Genomic DNA, 20,989 nt, shown 5'->3' on the forward strand with positions numbered 1-20,989 from the left:
CCGCCGGCCCGGGACAGGGCTCCGCGGCCGCTCCGCGCCCCAGCGCACCTGCGGAGCGCCGCACGCGTGGCTTCATCTTTTTTTGTATTTTGAATTTTTACTTTTTTTTTTTTTTTTAATTTTTATTTTTTTAACGTGGGGGTACGGTGCGGTGAGGGCGGCGCGGTGAGGGGGCTCCGCGGGGGCGGGCGTTGCGCGGCTGCCCGCGGGGCTGCGGCCGGCGGCGGCGGCGGCGGCGGCGGGGGGGGGTTGGGGGGGGTGGGGGGGGCGGTGACGTCACAGAGCCGCTCGCCAGCACAACGTTCCATTGAGGCGAGCGCGTGCTCGGGCGAGCACATGGGCAGCGGCCGGGCCCGCGCCGCTCCGCGCCCCTCCGCGCCCCGCCGCCGGACCCCCGCCCGGGGAGGGGGGGGCACGGTGAGTATCGGGGCTGCCGGTAACGGCGGCGGGGTGGGGGGGAGGCTGTTTGCATGTTTGTGTTTTTATTATTTAAATTTATTTATTCTGTTATTTTTTTTTTTTGCCTTGTTATTATTATTATTGTTATTTTCTTCACTCCTTTGCGTTATATACGCGCGTCTCCCCGGTGGGGCTTGCGGGTCGCGGCGGAGTTTACAGCTTCGGGGCGGTGGGGAGGGGGGGCTGTTCGTGCAGATGGGGGAGGCGGGCGGGGGGGGGGGGGGAATTGCATTTTATTTATTTATTTATTTATTTATTTATATATTTTTAAAAGCGTTGGGCTAAAAATAGCGATGGCAAACCGAAATCCGTGGGGATGGGGAGGCGGAGGGCGCGGGGGATGCCTTCCAACGTCAATAAATGGCCGCGATAAGGGGCCGGCGGTGTTTGGGGTCCGGGGTGACACGGCTTGCTGTCCCCATCCCCCCCCTCGGGGACACACACACACACACAGGGACACCCCCTCCCCGCCCTTCCCTGCGCCGGGGAGGTGATGGAGGGGTCCCCTCGGTGGAGGGGGGGGTGGGGGTTGGTACGGTTTTATTTGCGCCCTCCGCGTGTGCGCGGAAGATGCGCGCTGTGCGCTGGGCCGGGCGCGGAGGTGCGTGCGGAGCCGGCCTGCTCCTGCCCGCGCCCCTTGGCCGGGGGTGTGTGTGGGGGGGTGGTAATTAAGCTTTTAATCTGCGGACCTGGAGTGTTTTGCCCGGGCTGTCGTTAATGCGGGCGATCCGATTTTAAGCTGGGTCGCACGAGGGGCCGAGGAATAAAAAAAAAAGGGAGATTTTTTTTTTTGGAGGCTCCAAAGACCATTTTTTTTACAAAAGGTTTTTTGGTTTTTTTTTTTTTTTTAAATTTATCTTATTTTTTAGAATGTCTTTTCCCGAAAAAGCTGGGGATTTTTCAAACACAACTTTTTAACAGGCCGCATTTTATTTTTTTAATAGATAAATAATATTAAAAAAAAAAAAAAAAAGATGTTTTCGTTGACAGGGTGCTTTAGGACTTGGGCCTCCATCTGTTAAACTGGGGGTCGCTGCCTCTTAAAATGCCGTGCGGAGAAATCCCAGCAGGACCAGTAATTGTGTCTGAAGGATGCCGGAGGCCTTCACTGGGATCTTTTTGATCCCATCCCAGTTGACAAGTTTCGACATGTTTGTCTGTCCACGTATCTGGTCAGACACAGCGAGTCGTGAACCCCGGCTAGTTCCTTTTTACTAATACGTGCAAAAACATGCATTATTTCAGTCATTGATTTGGAACAAAAGAGTTTTTCTGGGGGTGTGTTAGAATATATTTTGCAATATAGCAACTATAGCAATATAGGATGTGTTTCTGAATACGAAGCGCACAAAATATTATGTGCCCGGTATGGCTGTATGAAATGCGAGGATTTATTTCTTTGTCGAGCAGAAATACAATCTCAGTAATGTCAGTTTGTGCCAACTGGTTTGGATTATCCTAAGAGCGCCTAGATATGTTTTAAAATATGAGGATATTAAAAAAAACCTGAGCTCTGAAGCGTTGACATCACTGTAAGAAATAAGGTTACACTCTGATACCCAGTCGTGGCTCATAAACATCCAGTTTCCTTTCTGTTGTGATTTTCAAAACTCTTTCATAAATATGTATATTTTCCAAGCGTGTGGACCAGTCTTTTGTGCTACCTGTCTTTCATAAATGCCACTTCACACCCCGGGGAGTTTCAAGGCATCTTATATGTACTTTGCGTCGTTTTAGAAATGCACCTCTAACTTTATTCTATTTTTTTTTTCCTCTCTCTCTCCCCATCTTCAGTCTCGCCCAGCGTTAAGTTGCGAGTCCGGCTTACAGCTGGCTTAGCGTTGTTAGAACTCCATCTGACCCTGCCTTTCCGTATTTTAAGTTATATTAAGGTAATTAGTGGTGCAGGTGCAGTTTGTCAGCCCATGGGGGATGCCTCTGTACCTGTTGAGAATAAAACGTGCCGCGCGTCTGTATGGCCGGCATCCCTGGGAGAGGGGCTGTGCCGGTCTGGGGAGGCCCAAAGGATATTTGCGTCCTTGGCATTTGCACGCTGGTGGCCACACCATGCCACGCCAGAGCGAAAATAAGGAAGGGCTTAGGCCTGCGGCAGGAACGAGTTTGTGCGTTGGCGTTAGTTTGTAAAATGGAATATCGGCTCCCTGGGTGAACTGTTCCTGCCTGGAATAGAAAGGTTGGTGGGAGCTGACGGCTTCCCGAGAGGATGGGGAATCGGGTCTCCCGAGGGCGCAGCGCCGTCCTGCAGCTCTGCGGGCACGCTGCTCTTCTCTCCCTGCCCCTGACCACCAAAGCCTGCCGTTCGGGCTAGTTCAGGGCTTTATCTGCTAGAACTGGAGCTTGTGCTTAATGCTTTGCACGATTCGAGCTGCGTCTTCCTGTTTTTAATCAGAATGCTTTACAAAGAGGGCTTATGGTTCCTGGCTGTGTACGTTGCACTGACTTTTATATGAGGAATTACTGGCAGGGGAAGCTACCCATAGTGCCCATGGTGTGGAGCAAGGCTAGGGCAAAAAAAAATGTATATATGTGTTTAAAATAACAGTGCATCTTGTGTTCATTTGTCACCTTTCAGCCGAAGATGTGCAGTGGGTTATTACAGTATCACAGTTTTTCTCCAGGCCTCTTCAGGCTTTTTCTGTGATTATGCTGACGCTGCTCTGCTAGGAGTTGCAAGGTAGGGCTCACAAGTAATGACGTCTTAATAAAAAAATATGTATTTATATTTTTTCCCCAGCGGTCTGTGCAGACAGCAGCAGCGGCTGGCCGTGGGAAGGGGAAATGCTGGCTTTTGTGACCTGGGAGGCGTTTCTGCTGCTCGCAGGGATGCTGAGGGTTCATCTTTTGCTCCCAGGGTATGAATTTAGTGTCAGGTCCCCGCGGCGCGGTGCACTGCGGCTGGAAGCTCATCAGTGAAGCAATTCCAGGGGGTCCATCGGAGCCTCGGTGAAGCCTCTGGTGCTGATCCTCTCAGGGCACTACAGCTGGAGAGGCGGAGGTGGTGGCCACGCTGCTGGCCCAGGGTGGCAGGGTGGTCCGAGGTCCTCCTCTGCGAGCCGGGAAGGGTACAGAGCTGCAGACTGAACCAGCCGAGAGGAAAACCCATACCTGGTCAGGAAGCTTCTGCCTGTTTGCAGCCAGGTGGTAGAGATCTTATTTTGAAGCACGGTCTGCGTCCTCGCTGGCTGGTGGCTTTGGGACCGAACACCTGCACAGTTCCTGGCCAGATTTATGAAGGCTGAGGAAGGAGTAAAGGCTGAGGAGGGAAAAATCCGTCTCTTGGACCCCTTTAGCACTGCGTATGGGGTACGTTTTCCTTTGTCACAGCTGCGTCTGTTCCTAAGATGATCTGTCCTATGTCGCAAAGCACAGCAAGCAGTACCGCCGTGCGTCTGCACATGGGTTATTTGTGCCTGGAGATGCAGCGCCCGCCGTTGGTTGCTGTGTTGGTACAGTTCAGAGGAGGACAGCATTTTCTGGAGTTATCAGCATCGCGATAAAGCAGCGTTCCTGAGGCATTTCCCAATTCTCTCTCTGGCAAGCGCCAGCGGCCGTTTAGGACGGGGCTGGGTGGTGGTGCTTTTTCCCTGTCGCTCCAAGGGTGACGGATGCGAAGCCGCGAGATGGTTACGTGGTGCATCAGCTCTGCTCGGCAGCCTGCAGGGTGACAGGGGCACGGGGACAGGCCAGGCGTACGGAGCAGGCTGGGGGGTTTGCAGGCATCCAGATGCGTATGATCGAAATGCCTTTTAATTCATCCCTGGGTGATATCATTCTTTATGTGGATTCAAGATACAGACGTGAATATTGTTGCAGAGATGTACTCCGCAAATCGGAGGCTGATGGAGTGTCACCCAGAGTTTCCAGGCAGGGTTTGTCCCACCCACTCTGATGCCTGTGCTGCCACATCTTCACCGCTCTTGATATCTTAGGTTTGTCAGCAGATGCTGCAGTTGCAGCCCCCTGTCACCTGGAAGGAGAAGCCCTGCGTGGATTGCTGCTGGTGTAGTGCGTCAGGCAGCGAAGGGCCCTGGAACGCAGCGGTGACAGGCAGAGCTAGAACCAGCGCCTGGTGGACAATTGTACGTGGCACGGGTCTTTAATGGCAAGGGTGATTAGCCGCTGGAACAAATTGCCAAGAGAAGGGGCGGCTTTTCTCTCTCAGTCATTTCTGCCTTAAAACCTGAGTCAGAAGAAGCTGTAGAAGAAGTTTTGTATAAAAATCATTGTGTAGGTTGCTGCAAATCGGCACATTAGACAGTCCCTTGGTGGGATGGATGAGGTTTGACCATTTTCCCCCGCTATGAGGTTGGGTTGGGGGTGCCCTGGGAGCCGTCCTGAGCTGGGGCGTGCAGAGCCAGAAACGGCAACCCAAAGCCCTGGAAGGGCTGTGCATTTGCACAGGAGCGTGTCACGGCCATGAGATGTTTTGGAAGACAGCGTTTTGCTGTCTGTGCTGTGAGGACAGGCTGAGAGAGTTGGGGTTGTTCAGCCTGGAGAAGAGAAGGCTCCAGGGAGATCTTAGAGCCCCTTCAAGTACCTAAAGGGGGCCTAGAGGAAAGATGGGGAGGGACTTTTTATCAGGGAGTGTAATGATAGGACGAGGGGTAACGGTTTCAAACTGAAAGAGGGTAGATTTAGATTGGATATTAGGAATAAATTCTTTACTGTGAGGGTGGTGAGACACTGGAACAGGTTGCCCAGGGAGTTTGTGGATGCCCCATCCCTGGAAGTGTTCAAGGCCAGGCTGGATGGGGCTTTGAGCAGCCTGGTCTAGTGGGAGGTGTCCCTGCCCATGGCAGGGGGTTGGAACTAGATGATCTTTGAGGTCCCTTCCAACCCGAACCATTCTGTGATTTTATGGTTTTATGATTCTATGATTTTATGTTTGAGAGTTGCCTCTGCATGCCAGTCAGGAGTAGCCAGTGCCAAAACATATGTGTGACCAAGAGCTGCAGGACATCGAGAGAGGAAGGGATGGCATCACCAGGATCCTCATCATCAAGCTGGGTGCTTCCCCAGGTGTGGATCACAGCTTCTGTCCTGGAGGTAGGAGTGAATGGCAGAGGAGCCTGAAGGAAGCCTCCAAAGGCTCTCTCCTGGTTTTGGGAGAGGAGGTCCCTACCGCAAGAGCAGTGCCCACAGCTGTAGGCTGCTTCCGAAGGGGCAAGTGGACAGCAGAGGTGGGTGGGAGAGGCAAGACCACATCCTGTTGTGTAGTCTATGAAGCAGCTTGTGGAGGCCCTCAGCATGATGTGGGTTGTGCTGGGAACCCCCAGGCTCTGAAGCAAGCCAGTGCAGGGATTTTAAAGTGGAAAACTCTGGTACAGTCCTCCTAACCACCCACCGTTGTCTCCCCGCCATCCAGCTGTCGCGATCCACGCTTGTCCTTGGCTTCCTCTGAACACCCTTTCTGTGCTCCCCACCTTCCCTGGGTACCTGCTGGTTGGATGCCTGGTCTGCACCGGTGGAGTTGAGGTGTTAAAGGGGGTACTTCACACTTTCAGTGTGGGTGCAGCATCCCGATTCCTTGCACTGATAGAAGCCATCACGTTGGTACTGCTAGGAGCTCTTTCAGGGGATTTTTGCAATGTAGCAGGACTACTGCATTTGGCCTGGCAGGGACGTAGTACGGAGGAGACCCAGTCTGAGCAGGAGAAATGGAAATGTCTCTATGTCCTAGGTCGTTTCCTTGGCTCCCATGGCGATCCAAGTGGTGTTGGGCTGGAAAAGCCTCCGTTCAGCATTTCATGCTTAGTGTCGGTGCCTCTGTCCCCGGTTAACCATGCTTCGTTGGATGGATGAACACGTTCGAAGTGCAGATCTGTTCCACAGGTTTGGGAACCCTACAGGTTCAAAGTCATCCCAGCAGCAGGTAGGGGCCAGCCCCGCTGCTGCTCGGTTACGTACTGCTTGCCTTTGGTCTCAGGACATTTTGTGCCTTTCCTGAAGCCCTGGCAGCTGGATTTAAGAGATTGCTTGGCTCGCTTTTTTCTTCCCAGTCAGAACTAAAACTTTTGATCTTTCCACCAGTGCTGCAGGGGCAGCATCCTGTGAGTTCCTGTACAAATCTCAATAAATCCCAGCTGGGGCTGGGCAGCTGTTACCAGTAACTTAGAAAGGAGAAGAAAAAAAAAACTTAGGCGGCAGCTCCTCATTGACATAACACTTTGTATTTTGGGCCCTGGATTTGATCATATTGTAACCATCTCTTCTCAAAAACAATATCTGAGCAAGCTCCTGGACAAAATTAAATTGCCTTGCATTGCCTTGCGCAGTTCCCTGCCCAGGTAGGAGGTGAGCCTGGAATGCCCAGGTGGAAGGGGCTTGCAGGTTCTGCAAGGAACGCGTGGTGCAAGAGGCTCCGTAGGTTTAGGAAAGGTGGCTTTTCCTGGCCGGCTTTCAGCCAGGTGCTGTGTCCTTGCAGCTCGGTGTCAGATGGCGTATTGCTGTCTCCGATGGTGGTGCCTTGCTGACGTATGTGTGATGTTGTGCGTGCCGGTCCACGTGGTGGAAACGGCAGCCGTGGGCTCATGGTGGGGTGCGTGGGACGTGGAGCAATGGGCAAAGCCCAGGCTGTGCTGGAACACTTTATGTTGCATCTCCCCTGCGTGGAAAAAGGTATAGCGTGGGTTTCTCATTGCTAATATTAAAGTTTGGGAACAAGATTATTATTACTTTTAATATTAGCTGTGTGTTACAGACATAAAGTTTGCTATATATTAATGTAATCCTCCTACATCAGACCCTAGATGTGATACACCAAACCCCTTTGTGCATCAACTAATGCTGTAAATGGGCAGTCACACCTGTCAGTGCAATGACCTGTAATTTAGCATGCAGGGCAGAAAGCCACCATACATCCTTTTCGAAATATTTACTAACATTTCCAGGCTTATTTAAATTAATTATGGGTTCTTTTTTTTTTTTTTTCCTCTTTCATAAGAGTAGGAAGGTCTGAAACACGCTTTCCCAGAAATGGTCATGGAGGGAGCAAAGGCCAAGAGCTTCGTGCTGCCGCAGTTGAGATGCTGCTCAGGGGTTTTAGACAGTGATATTTGCTGTGTGAATTGCTGGATCATTTGGTTTACAGGTACCTCACATCTGGCTTTGGTTCTACTCAGTTTGCTTTTGGGAGTGGGGTGGGCAAAGCTTTGTATTTTTCTTAAATGTTAAAAAGGATGCTACTAGGTTATATAAAAATGCTAACAAAAATAGTACGTGTGCTTGATGTTACAGAGGAAAATAATCAGCCTTGTTTACGAGGTGGGAGGTTGGACTGGAGACCCCAGAGGGTTCTTCCCACCAGCACTTCTCTGTTTCTGTGGTTACTGAGGGAAAAATGAAAAGCCGGGCTTCAAGTGTCCGTTTGTGGAAGGAGATGGAAGGAGGCCCAGCTATCATGAATTCACAAGATTGGTAAATAAAAGCAATTAAGACGCTCAGGTTCAGAGGGGAAGGAAGATGCTGCTCTTTGCAGTCCGAGAAGATGAAGCAATGAGCAGTTCATCTTGAAATGTTTTCCTCTCTTGAGTAGTTAGTATTAAGACCTACCAGACCTGCTGGTTACAAGTAGCTTGGATAGATGATGGGGTTCCCAGTACTTGGCTGTGGTTGGGAGTTGGGGGCTTTGCCCTCAGCAAACCATTTCTTCTCCCCCCCTTCCACTCTTTCTTTCATCTCTGAACACACCAGGGCAGATGCTGACTTTCATACGGTTGTTCACAGTGTAGGACAGTAGAGCCCTGATGTCAGCTGGACTCTCAGAGCTTCATGGAAGTGGTGAAAGTCCTGCATTTCTGCTTGACATGGTCGGAAATGGCAATGGTGGACTCTCAGAGCTTCATGGAAATGGTCAAGGTCCTGCACTTCTGCTTGGTCAGAAATGGCAATGGTGACTTCGGTAGGCTGCTTTCTTGGAAGGGGGGGGGTCTGATGGCTACAATCAGTGCAACTAGACAGGAAAAAACTTTTGAAAACTCACCAAGTAACTATATGAGATCCTGTACATGTTGAAGGACTGGAAATAAAACCTTCCTTAGCTCATAGCTTAGTGTGGCAGGTAAACATGAGTACTGGCTTTTCATCTTCATAGCATTGTTGATGGCCATTCTTCGTATCGGGGAGGAACAGGAGGAAAAGGGGAAGGGAAGAGAGGTTTGCAATAATTCTATAATTTTAATTTTAAAGGTAAGTGCATCAAGTATGATTTACAGGTTACTAGGCGGTAACCATCTTTCTGACAGGTAGTAGTAGCCCGTTCAGAGCTCAAGATGTTGTCCATTAGCATAAAGCATAACATTATTTATAATATATAAAAATACATACATAAATATATATATATAAATATATATACATAATTATAACATTGCCAGCAGTTTGCCCTTGTCGCCAAGAAGGCCAATGGCATCCTGGGCTGCATAGGAAAGACTGTGGCCAGTAGGTCGAGGGAGGTCATTCTCCCCCTCTATTCTGCACTGGTGAGGCCACAACTGGAGTACTGTGTCCAGTTTTGGGCTCCCCAGTTCAAGAGGGACAGGGAACTACTGGAGCGAGTCCAGCGTAGGGCAACCAAGATGATTATGGGACTGGAGCACCTCCCTCATGAGGAAAGGCTGAAAGAGCTGGGACTCTTTAACCTGGAGAAGAGAAGGTTGAGGGGGGACCTGATTAATGTCTACAAGTACCTAAAGGGTGGGTTTAAGGAGGATGGAGCCAGGCTCTTTTCAGTGGTTCCCAGTGACAGGACAAGGGGCAATGGGCACAAGCTAGAACATAAGAAGTTCCGTTCAAATACACGGAAAAACTTCTTTACGGTGGGGGTGACAGAGCACTGGAACAGGCTGCCCAGGGAAGTTGTGGAGTCCCCTTCTCTGGAGATTTGCAAGACCCGCCTGGATGCAGTCCTGAGGGATGTGCTTTAGGTAATCCTGCTCTAGCAGGGGAGTTGGACTAGATGATCTCTAGAGGTCCCTTCCAACTCTGAAGATTCCGTGATTCCGTGATTATGTTGCTTGGTGTTGTAGACTGTAAACTACTTTTGGTAACCAGTGTCCCTGCCTGTCTTATAAATTTTGATGCCTTGAGAGACTTTTAGCCAAGATGTTGTTTTTTGCAGGGTGTTCTCAATACCTTTTAGTGAACATTTTGTGGGACAGGTTACAGTAAATAGGATTTCAGTTCTGTGCACCCTCTTAATTAACTGCTAACACTGCCTCAGGGAGCAAGGTGGTATGGGAGAGGAATGTATGGGAAGGATCAAACAACCTGTGGTCACTTGTGCTAATCCACCATGTCTGCGAGAGCTTACAGTTGGTCTTGCTAATGCATTTTACTTTCTTCTGATACCACTAGGAGTACTGATATTCATAGTGACAAACCCCTATATCTTGTTCTGCTTAGAAAATCTGGATGCTGAGCAGGTAGAAATGCTCTTGTCTCTGCTGTGGCAGCGAAAAGACAGTTAAAGCTCATGAAGGTGTGAGATGATACCATCAGGGAAGGGGCCGGTGTGTGGGATCCTGGGAGACACGCTCTCATGAAATGTCTTGAAGTCTGGGCTAAATCTGTTTTAGGCCTCCCTGAGGCACGACAAAGCCTGTAGACCCATGAAATATTGCTTATAACACTATTTCATTTGAAGATATTAAGGGATTTCGATGCCCCTTAGAAGTTGGCAAGCATTCAGCCTGAGCTCATGCAGCTGTGGTTTCACTGAAGCTTGGCCAGCAGAGCAGGTCTGCCCAGAGAGGCTCCCGGCCTCCCTCCACAGTGGCAGGCCACCAGAAGAAGGAGCTTGAAGTCATGTACAAGCCCTTTGAGGTGGCTGGTACCACAGGAGAAGCCATGAGATTGCCTCTTCCCACCCATCTCCATGCTTGGAGCCCCACACTGGCCTTGCAGTAGGTGACCTGGTCAGGCAACCCAGGCTCAAGTGACCACAGTGTGAAGATGATCCATAGCTCTTTTTAACCTCTTTTCACCCAGCTGCTGCCAGGGAGCTGAGTTCTTAAACACCATTGGCTTATGGGTGAGGAGCAGCTCTTTGAAGCTGAGCTCCATCAGTGCAGAAATGCTCATGGGCATATGAAGAAGCTGGCCCTGTTGACTGGCTGTATGCGTCCACAGCTGGTCCGTTGAATTGGTGGGTTAGGAGTAATCTTGAATTTCTTCTGGTGATAAGCTGTTCTCTATCAGTGCCGGTGTGTCTGTCATTTCTGGCTGATTAAGAGGTGCAGCCCCATCTTTCTGAGAAGAGTCCTCATCTTGGTCTTGACGGTCGTTGCATCTTGGCTTCACAGTAGCAATGATACACCTGGGGAGGGAGCCTGCAAGTGAAGGAAGCTCCAACCAGTCCAGAAAGCTGGAGCCCATCTCCTCTGCTGCGTGGGCAGCTTGCCATATCTTTCTATGCTGGCTTCTGTTGGAAATACAGATAAAGTTTTGAGGTCTTTTGTTCTCTTTTTAGGGTGCTCCCTGTTTTGCATCAGGTAGCAGAAAGGCTGCTTAAAGCTTTGTGCCAAAGACCGTAGGAGCTTTCTGCAAGGAAATGAAGGTCTGCTCTGTGAGAGTCCAGTTTCACATGGACTGGGCAACCCCAGGAGATAAAGACCACCACAAACCTCCTCATATTCTGCTCCGAGTGCAAGGTACGTTCAACTGAAGGTCTTTTTTCTAAATATATAGCAACGTTTTGTGTAATGTTTAAAGACACTTAAGGAACACAGAAGCTAAACAAGACCGTCCACTGCTGAGTAGGAGAAAAGAGGAGAAATAAGATGTATCAGATGTTTGTTCATCACTTAATACACTACCTGAAAGATAATCTGGTGATGACTGCAGTGTTTAAACTGAGCATTGAGCAAAATACATTTGACTGTAATCCCAGTTACCTGCAGGGATTTGTACCTTTTCAGAATATATAAAAAAATAGGAAATAGCAAGATTGAGGTACATGCCCAGACATCCTTAACTCAGCCCTCCCTTTCCTCTCTTCACCCCTTTTAAACTAGGGTTAATTACTAGGAATTTTCTGCAGTCGCAAGTCTGGTTTGTAGCACCCTGTAATATTAATGGGTCAAAGCAAGCTATTTTATCTAACTGATGTGTTGAATTTTATTAATTTTTTTAAATTACATTACCTCCTTTATGACCTTGTGGATGGGCTCATAGATTCCACGTTAATTCATGTACGATTCTTGGTCTCCATCTGTTTTGTATGTCCCAAAATGTGATATTTAAACAAATGAGCATGCAGAAGAGGAATCACGAAGTCAAGATGATGATGGACGTTGTGGCCGTGTTAGTTAGGGGTTGTTCTCCATGTGGTTTGATGGATGTGGTGGTTCTGATGTGGGTTACTACTTACTGCTGGTTTGTTTCAGTGATGGGGGATCTTTTCACCACTTCCATTAGTGGTCTAAGTGGGATTTCGGAGAACAGGGAATGGGTGGGTCTTTGCTCGTGCTCTGTTGTGGTTCACCCCTTCCCGGCTTCCTGTCTAAAGCAAGGTTTTTGGATGTGCCCATCCAGGATTCCCATGTATGGTGAGATGATGATATCTCCTTTGACATGTCTTTTGCTCCACTCTGGTCAGCCTGCCTTGTTTGCATGTACTTTCTATCTATATCTTGGTTTTACCCTGGGTCATTGGGTCTGTGGGACAGAGACTGGCCTTTCTATTCTATTTTTATATAATGTCCAGCAGAGACATATTTGGAATCTCAAGTTCTTGGTGGTGCTATATGTAATGCCAATAACTCATAACAGTGATAATTCCTCCTGGGGATGTGTGGCTATCTGTGCACGCGATGGAGACGTGATCGCCATAAACGTGCTGCCGTAGCGTGGATTTTTTTACAGGTTTCTGTGTTGTTTTAGCTCTGAAGAGCAGTAAATGTGGGAGCCAGCTCAGTACAAGAAGGGTGGAGAAAGCATTCCCGTGCAGGTGAAAACTGTCAGGGCCAGCGGCCGGTGGTGAAGTCTTTGCTTTTATTCAGGGCAGCGCAGATAAAGCACGGCACAGGTTTTCTACTTGTGTGTGTGTGCATGTATCTATATACAAGTAACTTTTATATGTATTTTTATATATATACAAACATGTGTGTGAAAGCATCATTGCCTGTTAAGCTCTAACTTTGCTTCCTCCTCCTGGTTTCCTTCCGCTTCTCTTTTTCTGTTCCACTTCACGTTTGAGTTGTGTGCCGGTTGTGTTTTTCATAGGTGTATTTCCCTTTTTTCTTACCTTCTTTCTCCTTTCTTTTCTATTCTGGCTTTTCATTCTCTACCTTCTCATCCACATGTTTCTTCTCCAAGTTGTTTTGTAATTTCTCTTCTGTGTGGTTCCTTGTTTCTGTCGCCAGGGCGGGTTGGCCAAGCACCCTGTTAGTGTCTCTGCACACCCCAAGAGTTTGTGGCCCAAGGAACAGCCGCAGCTGCGCCCTTTATTTCTTGAAAAAAGGGAACAAAGGAGTCTGAGCTGCTCTAGTTTCCCTTCTCTCTAAATAAACATCAGCCAGACAGTTTTGGCTTCCCTTGCCCGCTCCAGGTTGCAGCTGGTGTGGCCGAGTAGATGTTTCTTGGATCTGATGGTAAGAGTAGAATTGGGGTCAATGGCCATAGTGCTTCTCTCCTGCACCCCGGGTGCGGTGGTGGCAAGAGGTGGCCTGGGCTCCCCTTCCTTCCTTGGTGGTTGCAAGCTACACTCAAAGCCTTGGCTCTGCATTCCTGCTGCTACCTCTCTTATCTTTCCGCTGCTAATTTTAGTAGCCTTCTGGCTTGCTGCAAGCCTAGAGCTTTTCCCACCTAGTTTCAACCCTGTTTTTTACCCCCCGAGGGGTGTTAGCCCAAAGTCGTGGTGGTCCTGTGAGGGCTGCAGTGCCCTGATGGCAGAGGGCTTTCGGGTGTGTGAGCGAGCAGTTGAGAAGGCGGGTTTGTGCATGCGTTGGCGATGGCTCCATTTAAGCAATCCTCCCATTCCCATAAGAAAACGCTGCCGGGGGAGAGCAGACGGGCCGCGCTGGGAGCAGAGGGGATTTTAAATGGAGTTGTGGGCACATCCCACACAGTGCTTCCCACTCACAGAATCATAGAATGGTTTGGGTTGGAAGGGACCTTAAAGATCATCTAGTTCCTGCCCCCTGCCATGGGCAGGGACACCTTCCTCTAGACCAGGTTGCTCCAAGCCCCATCCAGCCTGGCCTTGAACACTTCCATGGATGGGGCATCCACAGCTTCTCTGGGCAACCTGTTCCAGTGCCTCACCACCCTCGTAATGAAAAATTTCTTCCTGATATCTAATCTAAATCTACTCTCTTCTAGTTTGAAGCCATTACTTCTTGTCCTATCACTACGTGCCCTTGTAAAAAGTCCCTCTCCACCTTTCTTGTAGGCCCCCTTCAGATACTGGAAGGCCGCTATAAGGTCTCCATGGAGCCTTCTCTTCTCCAGGCTGGCCAACCCCAACTCTCTCAGCGTGTCTTCATAGCAGAGGTGCCCCAGCCCTCGGATCATGTTTCTTGTGCTTCTCTGGACCCTATCCATCCTTCCTGTGCTGAGGGCTCCAGAGCTGGACACAGTGCTCCAGTTGGGGTCTCACCAGAGCAGAGTAGAGGGGCAGAATCATCTCCCTCGCCCTGCTGACCACGCTTCTTTTGATGCAGCCCGGGATGCAGTTGGCTTTCTGGGCTGTGAGCGCACGTTGCCGGCTCATGTTGAGCTTCTCATCCACTGCTCTGCAACCAGCGAGCGCTGCAAAGTGCAGTCTCTTCTAGAGGCTGACTGGTAGACGATAAAGCCGAATGTTCCAACTGCTTCCCATTATGGAAACGGCAGGATCTGAAATCGGGAAACGCTTTCATGTTGGCGATCTGAGGAACACGCTCAATATCACGTGACAGCAGACATTTTATTCTTGGCCGCATCAGCCTTGCAGCAAACGGGTTGGTTGGGTGGCTTTGCTTGCACAGCTCTTTTTTTTTTCCTTTTCCCCCCCAAAAACCTCCCAGGTCTCAGCACTGAGTTTCCCGTGCTGGAATGCCGATGCTTCCCAGCCCTGGTTTGCAGCGTTGGTTTCTTTGATGGGCGGCGATTCCTGCCCGTGCCCAGCCTGCGCTCCACAGAGGTCAGGTCGGGTGAGCTCTGCCCAGCACGGTTTAGGCAAGTGGATCTGTGGAAGGGGCTTTCCTTTGGAGAGAGGGAAAGATTCCTTTTCTTTTTTTTTTTTCTTTTTATTCGAAAAATGTAACCCGAGTAGAGAATATTAAGGGATATTATCCAGGTGAATAAACAGAAATCTGTTTAAAAAAAACCTCCAGACCGTCCCCTTCGTGTGGCTGATGATAATACGTGAGGCTTCTTACATGAAATGTGAACGCTCAGTGTCATGTTTCATTGAGGATGACTCTTCATTTTTTTTTTTTTCCTTTGCTTTTTCCCCCCGCCCTGCAATGCAGGCTGCTTTCACAAGTGGTGCAAGTGTCCCGTGCCACCCACCTCAGCCCCCCTTGGACTAGGGACTATTTCAGGCCATGTTCATAACCTGATCTTGCTGATGACCCTTGCACCCAAGGATCACTTAGTGCCAATTGTTAGGGTGCTTTGCTATTTTCGAGGCTGTCGGGACTGATCCTATTTCCCTTGGATGCCCAAATGGCATTTTTTTTGCCCTGGTTTAGTTTGGCTCGGGAACAGGCTGTTTACCCACTCGCAAGTTTGGTGCTGTCAGTCCACGGCGTGTGGTGGTAGCACCTGAACTTCCGAAGTTGCAGCCTTCAGGATGGGACAGAGTGACAGTGGTTGACTCGGGGGATGCAGAGGACCTTGCCTTGGAAAGGGTAAGGAGCAGGTCATGGCTGAGGTAGCCTGGCAGACAGCTGGGAAAAACTGTTTTTAAAAGCCAGGTCTGCTTAATAACGGAGCTGTCATAGAATCACACTTGGAAAGCACCTTAAAGATCATCTAGTTCCAACCCCCTGCCATGGGCAGGGACACCTCCCACGAGACCAGGCTGCTCAAAGCCCCATCCAGCCTGGCCTTGAACACCTCCAGGGATGGGGCATCCACAGCTTCTCTGGGCAACCTGTTCCAGTGTCTCACCACCCTCACAGTAAAGAATTTCTTCCTGATATCCAATCTAAATCTACTCTTTTTTCAGTTTAAAACTGTTATCTCTCGTCCTGTCGCTACACTCCCTGATAAAGAGTCACCGTGCAGGTTGCCGCAGGTTCGATGGTGACGGTTGTGATGCTGATGACCCTACATTTTTGGGCTCAAGTATGGTAGACTTGCTCTACTGGGGCAGAAGCTTGTGTTTTTCTTAGCCAGCCTGCTGCCTCTGGCCCTGATCGAAGGCAGAGGTTTTAGAAGAAAAAAAAAAAAGTGGGTGAAAGTGAAATAGATGGCTAAAAAGTAGCCAGATCATATGAGCAGTTTTCTACCAAAACATTTCAAGCTCAGGTTGGCTTGTGCCCAAGTCATGCTGGCCCACTGGAGGGCTTGGTGGTGAGTTGGAGGTGGCAGATTTCAGCTAGCTTACGGCATCTAAACAAATAAATCATTTTTTCTCACCCCCCCCAGTATCTAAGTGTGTGGCCTTTGCTACTTGAGTGTCTCTTTTAAGCAGCTGAAAAGTTTTTCTAACTGAAATATGCTTCTACGCTGCAGTTGGGAGATAAATATAGCTGGTGAATTGAAAGAAGGCCATAGTATGTGTTATGTTGCCTTACCCAGTATTTTTATTTTTTCTCTTTTTGTGGTGATTTCTGTGCTCACTCAAAATGGAAAACCTCCTGAAAGATGTTATTTTTCCTGTTGGATGAAATTTATGTGCCAGAACGCCGTTCACTGCCTTACTCTGTGACCAGCAAAGGATTAAACCTGCCCCCCTACCCCCCGTCTTCTTCATGCCCGTGCCGTGTGTTTGGAAAGCAGGCGTGTGCGCAGCTGAGCCAGCCCTAATAATAATAATAATTCGGGTTGAGAAGCGCAGAGCAGCCTGTGATTAGCAAAAATAATTATTGCGCAGTGTCTAAATTGAGAGGTGGGTTTTTGGCCTGGCGAGAGGGACGCGCCGTACAGCTGCCGGGGGCGGGGGGGACACACAGTCGGCTCCTGTCACCCTGGGGACGTTCTCCCTGTAAAGTCGGGTGCAGGAACCGCACGGAGCAAAACACACTTGTAAAATGGTGACTGCTTTTGAGTTTTTCCAGTAAATTCTGCTGATGAAAGAGCAGCCAGAAAACTTGTAAATAAGAGTTTTTACACTGTGCTCCGCTCCCCAGGGTAATTTTTTTTGTTTAAAGTTTGGACACGGTTGTTGGATATGTTCTCTCTGCTTGCCAGGGGACCACATTTTTGACTAGCTGTTGGCTCTAGGACCTAAAAAATGGGCTAGGAAACTTTCCAAACCTTCCCTTTCACGGGTGCTGGTTCAGATCCGGGTCAGCAGGACCGAGGGACGTCTCTATCGTAGGATGCTGCTCTGACACGCATAAAGCCAAGTTCGTAGGCTGACGGCTGATGACTCGTTACCTTAAAATCTAATCAGCCCTGCTGCATAGCAGCGAGCCGGGCGTTTTACGCATGCTTTCCCCTCCGAGCTTCGTCAGCGAGGGCAGGGTTTCTCCCCGGCAGGCAGGTTGGGAGGTGGCACCGATGGCCGTCACCGGTGCAAGGCTTCGGGGCAGAGCTCATCCAGGGACCTGCACAGGCAGGCCTGGGATGAGGAGCTGTTGTAACTCATCCACCGCCCCCCGCCCCCCCCCATCCCCCCTGGCAAAAAATAGGAGAGCTTGGGAAATGCTTCCTACGGATGGTGCCGGGATGGGCATCCCCAGACCAGGGCTGTGGTCCTGCCCCCACCTGGGCTGCTGCCCAACCTGCCTACCCTCCCCCTTTTTTGTCATAATTTATCTGCATATAAATATTGTCCCAATAGAAATAAGTCTTAAAAACAAATAGGTTTAAGCTAAAATGAATGCAGGGTACTCTTAGGGGTTTATGTCGGTTTAACGGAAGCCTTGTAGACTGTAGATCTCTTCCAGACTGCCTTAAGTATTTGCACAGGACTCGCACACGTACGGCCCTGATTTTCCCCCATGATGCTTGCTACTGTCAGACAAATAATGATAATTTTTAAAAAGTGCCTTAATTAGGCTTGTTTTACTTGAGGCAAGCAGGTGAAGTGCATCCTTTGATCCTTTCCAACCTTTGATTTTTGTGATTTTGTGTTTTTTCGTTCCTATAGCTGTTTTTATTGACAGTAATCAGAAGGATGTGTGCGTTTGTGCATGCATGTGCGTGTATGGAAACACATAGCACACATTCACACCCACGGACCTGCTCTTCTTCTGTATTATAAAATACATATATTTTTTTTCCCCCTGTGTCAAAGACAACCGGTGTCGCCTGCACGCAGCTAAACAAGCCCTTGAGTTAATACCACCATGTAAAGTTCAGGAAAGCCCGGTGAATATTTTTCTAATCAGAGGATATTCTGGTCCTCTTGATAATCAGCCCCCCATTGTAAACTCATTTTGAGTCACAGGTTTAAATCTTTGTTCCAGTGGAAAAGATTTTTATGGGCAGCCCAAACAGGCATTAAATCCTGGTGTTTTGTTTTTTTTTTTTTTAAGCAGGCTTGCTTAAAATAGTACAGATTCTGAATCGGAAGAGTGACTCCAAGGGAAAAGAGAAAAATGGAAACAATGCAAACCGTGGCCTGGTGGCACAAACCTTTTGTCCCACCCCAACCCCTGATAGAGGTTTGGCAGAGGCAGCAGGCTGGGTTTCCTCGCCGGGACACTGCGTGCCTGCGATGGCTCTGTGCAGTTGGGTTTCCATCTTCCCCGCTGGTCGTCACCACCCCTCCTCCCCCCCGGCCTTTTATTTTAGGGATGCCAGAAAATGACTTTGGAAGTCAAAACTATGCCAGTTTTATGCAGATTTATTCCCCTGCTTCCCTCATCCCTCCTGTATTTGTAGGGAAAAGGCTTTTCTGGAAAATGTGCCGGCATGGTGAGGCCACATCTGGAGTACTGTGCCCAGTTCTGCCCCCCTGCCCAGCTCAAGAAGGACAGGGAACTGCTGGAGAGAGTCCAGCGGAGGGCTACGAAGATGATCAAGGGAGTGGAGCAGCTCTTTTACGAGGAAAGGCTGAGAGACCTGGGTCTGTTTAGCCTGGAGAAGAGAAGACTGAAGGGGGATCTCATCAATGCTGATCAATATCTAAGGGGCGAGTGTCAAGAGGATGGGGCCAGACTCTTCTCAGTGGTGCCCAGCGACTGGACAAGGGGCAACGGGCAAACTGGAACTCAGGGAATTCCATGTCGACATGAAGGAAAACTTCTTTACGGTGAGGGTAACGGCAGTGGAACAGGCTGCCCAGAGAGGTTGTGGAATCTTCTTTTCTGGAGATATTCAGAACCCGCCTGGATGTGTTCCTGTGCAACCTGCTCTGGGTGACCCTGCTCTGGCAGGGGGTTGGACTAAATGATCTCCAGAGGTCCCTTCCAACCCGTACAGTTCTGGGATTATGAGATTTTGGAAACATGGTGTCCTCATGATTTTAGGTTTTCACCTCTTTTTCCTTTCCCTTCTTCCGTCCCCAGATGGGTCCATAGCTCTTCCCACTGGTCCCACACAGCTCATCCATCACCTTTGTTTTCAGTGCCTGGGATTGCCGTGGCACCAGCGACCCTTGGGATTATGATTTTGTTAACAACGGAGCATCATGTCAAGGCAGTCCACACCTTGGGGAGGGTGTGACTCGTGTGCCAGTGAGGTGGCGGGTGGCCCAGAGGAGTCGGTACCCTGGTCAAGATGAGCTGGGAAACCTGTCCCGATTTTCCAGTGTTAGAGAGGATGCTCCTGTATGCACGGTGGGTTTTGCAGGCAGCATTGCAGCACTGAATGAAGCTCAAGGCTCTTAAATCTCCCTTTTGCTCTTCATTCCTGAGAAATCCAGTATTGAAAGGCGGCATGCATCCTTTTCTCCTTCTCACGAGGCAGGTGATGGATGCGCTGCCTGCGGGGCAGCCCCTTCCTTGGCCGCCTGGGTCCTTGGTGGGAGCACCTTGTCCTGGCAGGTGGGAAGGGTTTTCCTCTTAGCTGGCCCCTGGCTATCTCGGTGCACACCTCTGCTTGCCCGCACTGCTTTATTGCACAGGAACCGTGGTGTAAAGAGCTTTTACACCGCGCAGGGTCTGTGCACACTTGGATTTCCATTTCTTGGTCTCAGGTACTTCCTTCGTTCTCCTGACTCTGATACTGAAGCATCTTTCCAAATTAAGTGTGACCTTAATCTCTTCCTTAAAGCAGTCCCTGAGCAAGGAGGAGCGGTGAGGTTAGCATCTGGAGCCGACATATATATTATTGATGATGCCTTTAAATGATTCAGCAGATTTTCCTTGCATTATTTAAGGGAATTACGATATTCGTCATTACTTGGAAAGATGTCTGGGGGAATGGGTGATTCACACTCACAAATACCTTTTCTCCTCCTTTCATTCTTTGCCGCCTGTCTTCTCCCAGCTCCCGCTTGTCCTTTTGGAGCCAGCGTTTGTCCTTCTGTCAGCACCTCCTGCTGCCCCCCCCCTTGGTGTAGGTGACCCGTGGCTCTGTAAGGGTGACGTGTCTTTTCTTCTAGACACGTAACTGAACTTGCAGTGTCACCAGCACTTACATAAGGGACATGGTAATCCGGACCAGGAAATAAGGTTTAGAAACTCTTAAGTACTTTGAGAGCTCTTTCTAGCAAATGTTATTCGGATTAATGTTCTTTATTTTACGGTCAAGGATAACGGGAAGCATGAACAAGCCTGGCATTAGGTGTGCTCCTCTCCCCATGGTATGATGCAATATTGCAGCTGGGTTTTATTGCAAAATGAGACAACGTTGACTAGGAATTTGGTTGTGACAGGGTAGGCTTCCCCCTGCAGAAGATGAGAGTCCCTCTGCACCAGTGAGTTTTACTGGATCCTTAAGTCATTAAAGCACATTTTTTTGCCATGCGGCAGAAACAGTATTTCCAGGGTGTGGTTTTAAACATGGAAATGTGTCTGTTATCTTACCTGCTGCCCTGCAGGACATCAGCATCCATTGGTGGAGCTTGGGTTGACCTCCATGTAGTAGATTAAGTCTTTGAAGTTAGTCTTAAATCAGTAATCTAAAAACTGTTTTTCAAGGAGGATATTATTTAGATGGAACCTTAATTGCTGATATTCATTATTTTGGCTGAGTCTGGCCCTCAGAGGTGAGGGGGGCAGGAGGACCGTGAGGTTCCTCCATGCTAGGCCAGGAGATATGAACCTCAGCTTCAAAGGGTTATGTGGAAAGGATGAAAACTGCACTTTGAGTCCTCTAGAGCATGCAGAAGAGAAATAGCCTTAAGTAAAATAATGAAGCTATACATAAGAGATTCTCCCCCTTCATTCTTCTTCCTGCCTTTACTGACGTTTGCTTCTGGCTTTCAGGCTCAAAAATCCCTCCTGCAGGAGCCTGGAAAAGGGTTAAT

At 49.2% G+C, this 20,989-nt stretch overlaps 1 long non-coding RNA gene across 1 annotated transcript in view; it reads left to right on the top strand.

Annotated features, from left to right (window-relative positions):
- Nucleotides 1-309: 309 nt before the first annotated feature.
- The window catches only part of LOC134510823 (uncharacterized), a 53,995-nt gene continuing 33,315 nt past the window's right edge, over nt 310-20,989 (top strand). Inside the window, exons 1-2 of the long non-coding RNA XR_010069740.1 lie at nt 310-417; nt 10,946-11,126. This is a non-coding gene — a long non-coding RNA (uncharacterized LOC134510823). The remainder of the gene's footprint in view (nt 418-10,945; nt 11,127-20,989) is intronic.

This window comes from Chroicocephalus ridibundus, chromosome 2 (genome assembly GCF_963924245.1).
Source record: "Chroicocephalus ridibundus chromosome 2, bChrRid1.1, whole genome shotgun sequence".
NCBI classification, from domain to species: Eukaryota; Metazoa; Chordata; class Aves; order Charadriiformes; family Laridae; genus Chroicocephalus; species Chroicocephalus ridibundus.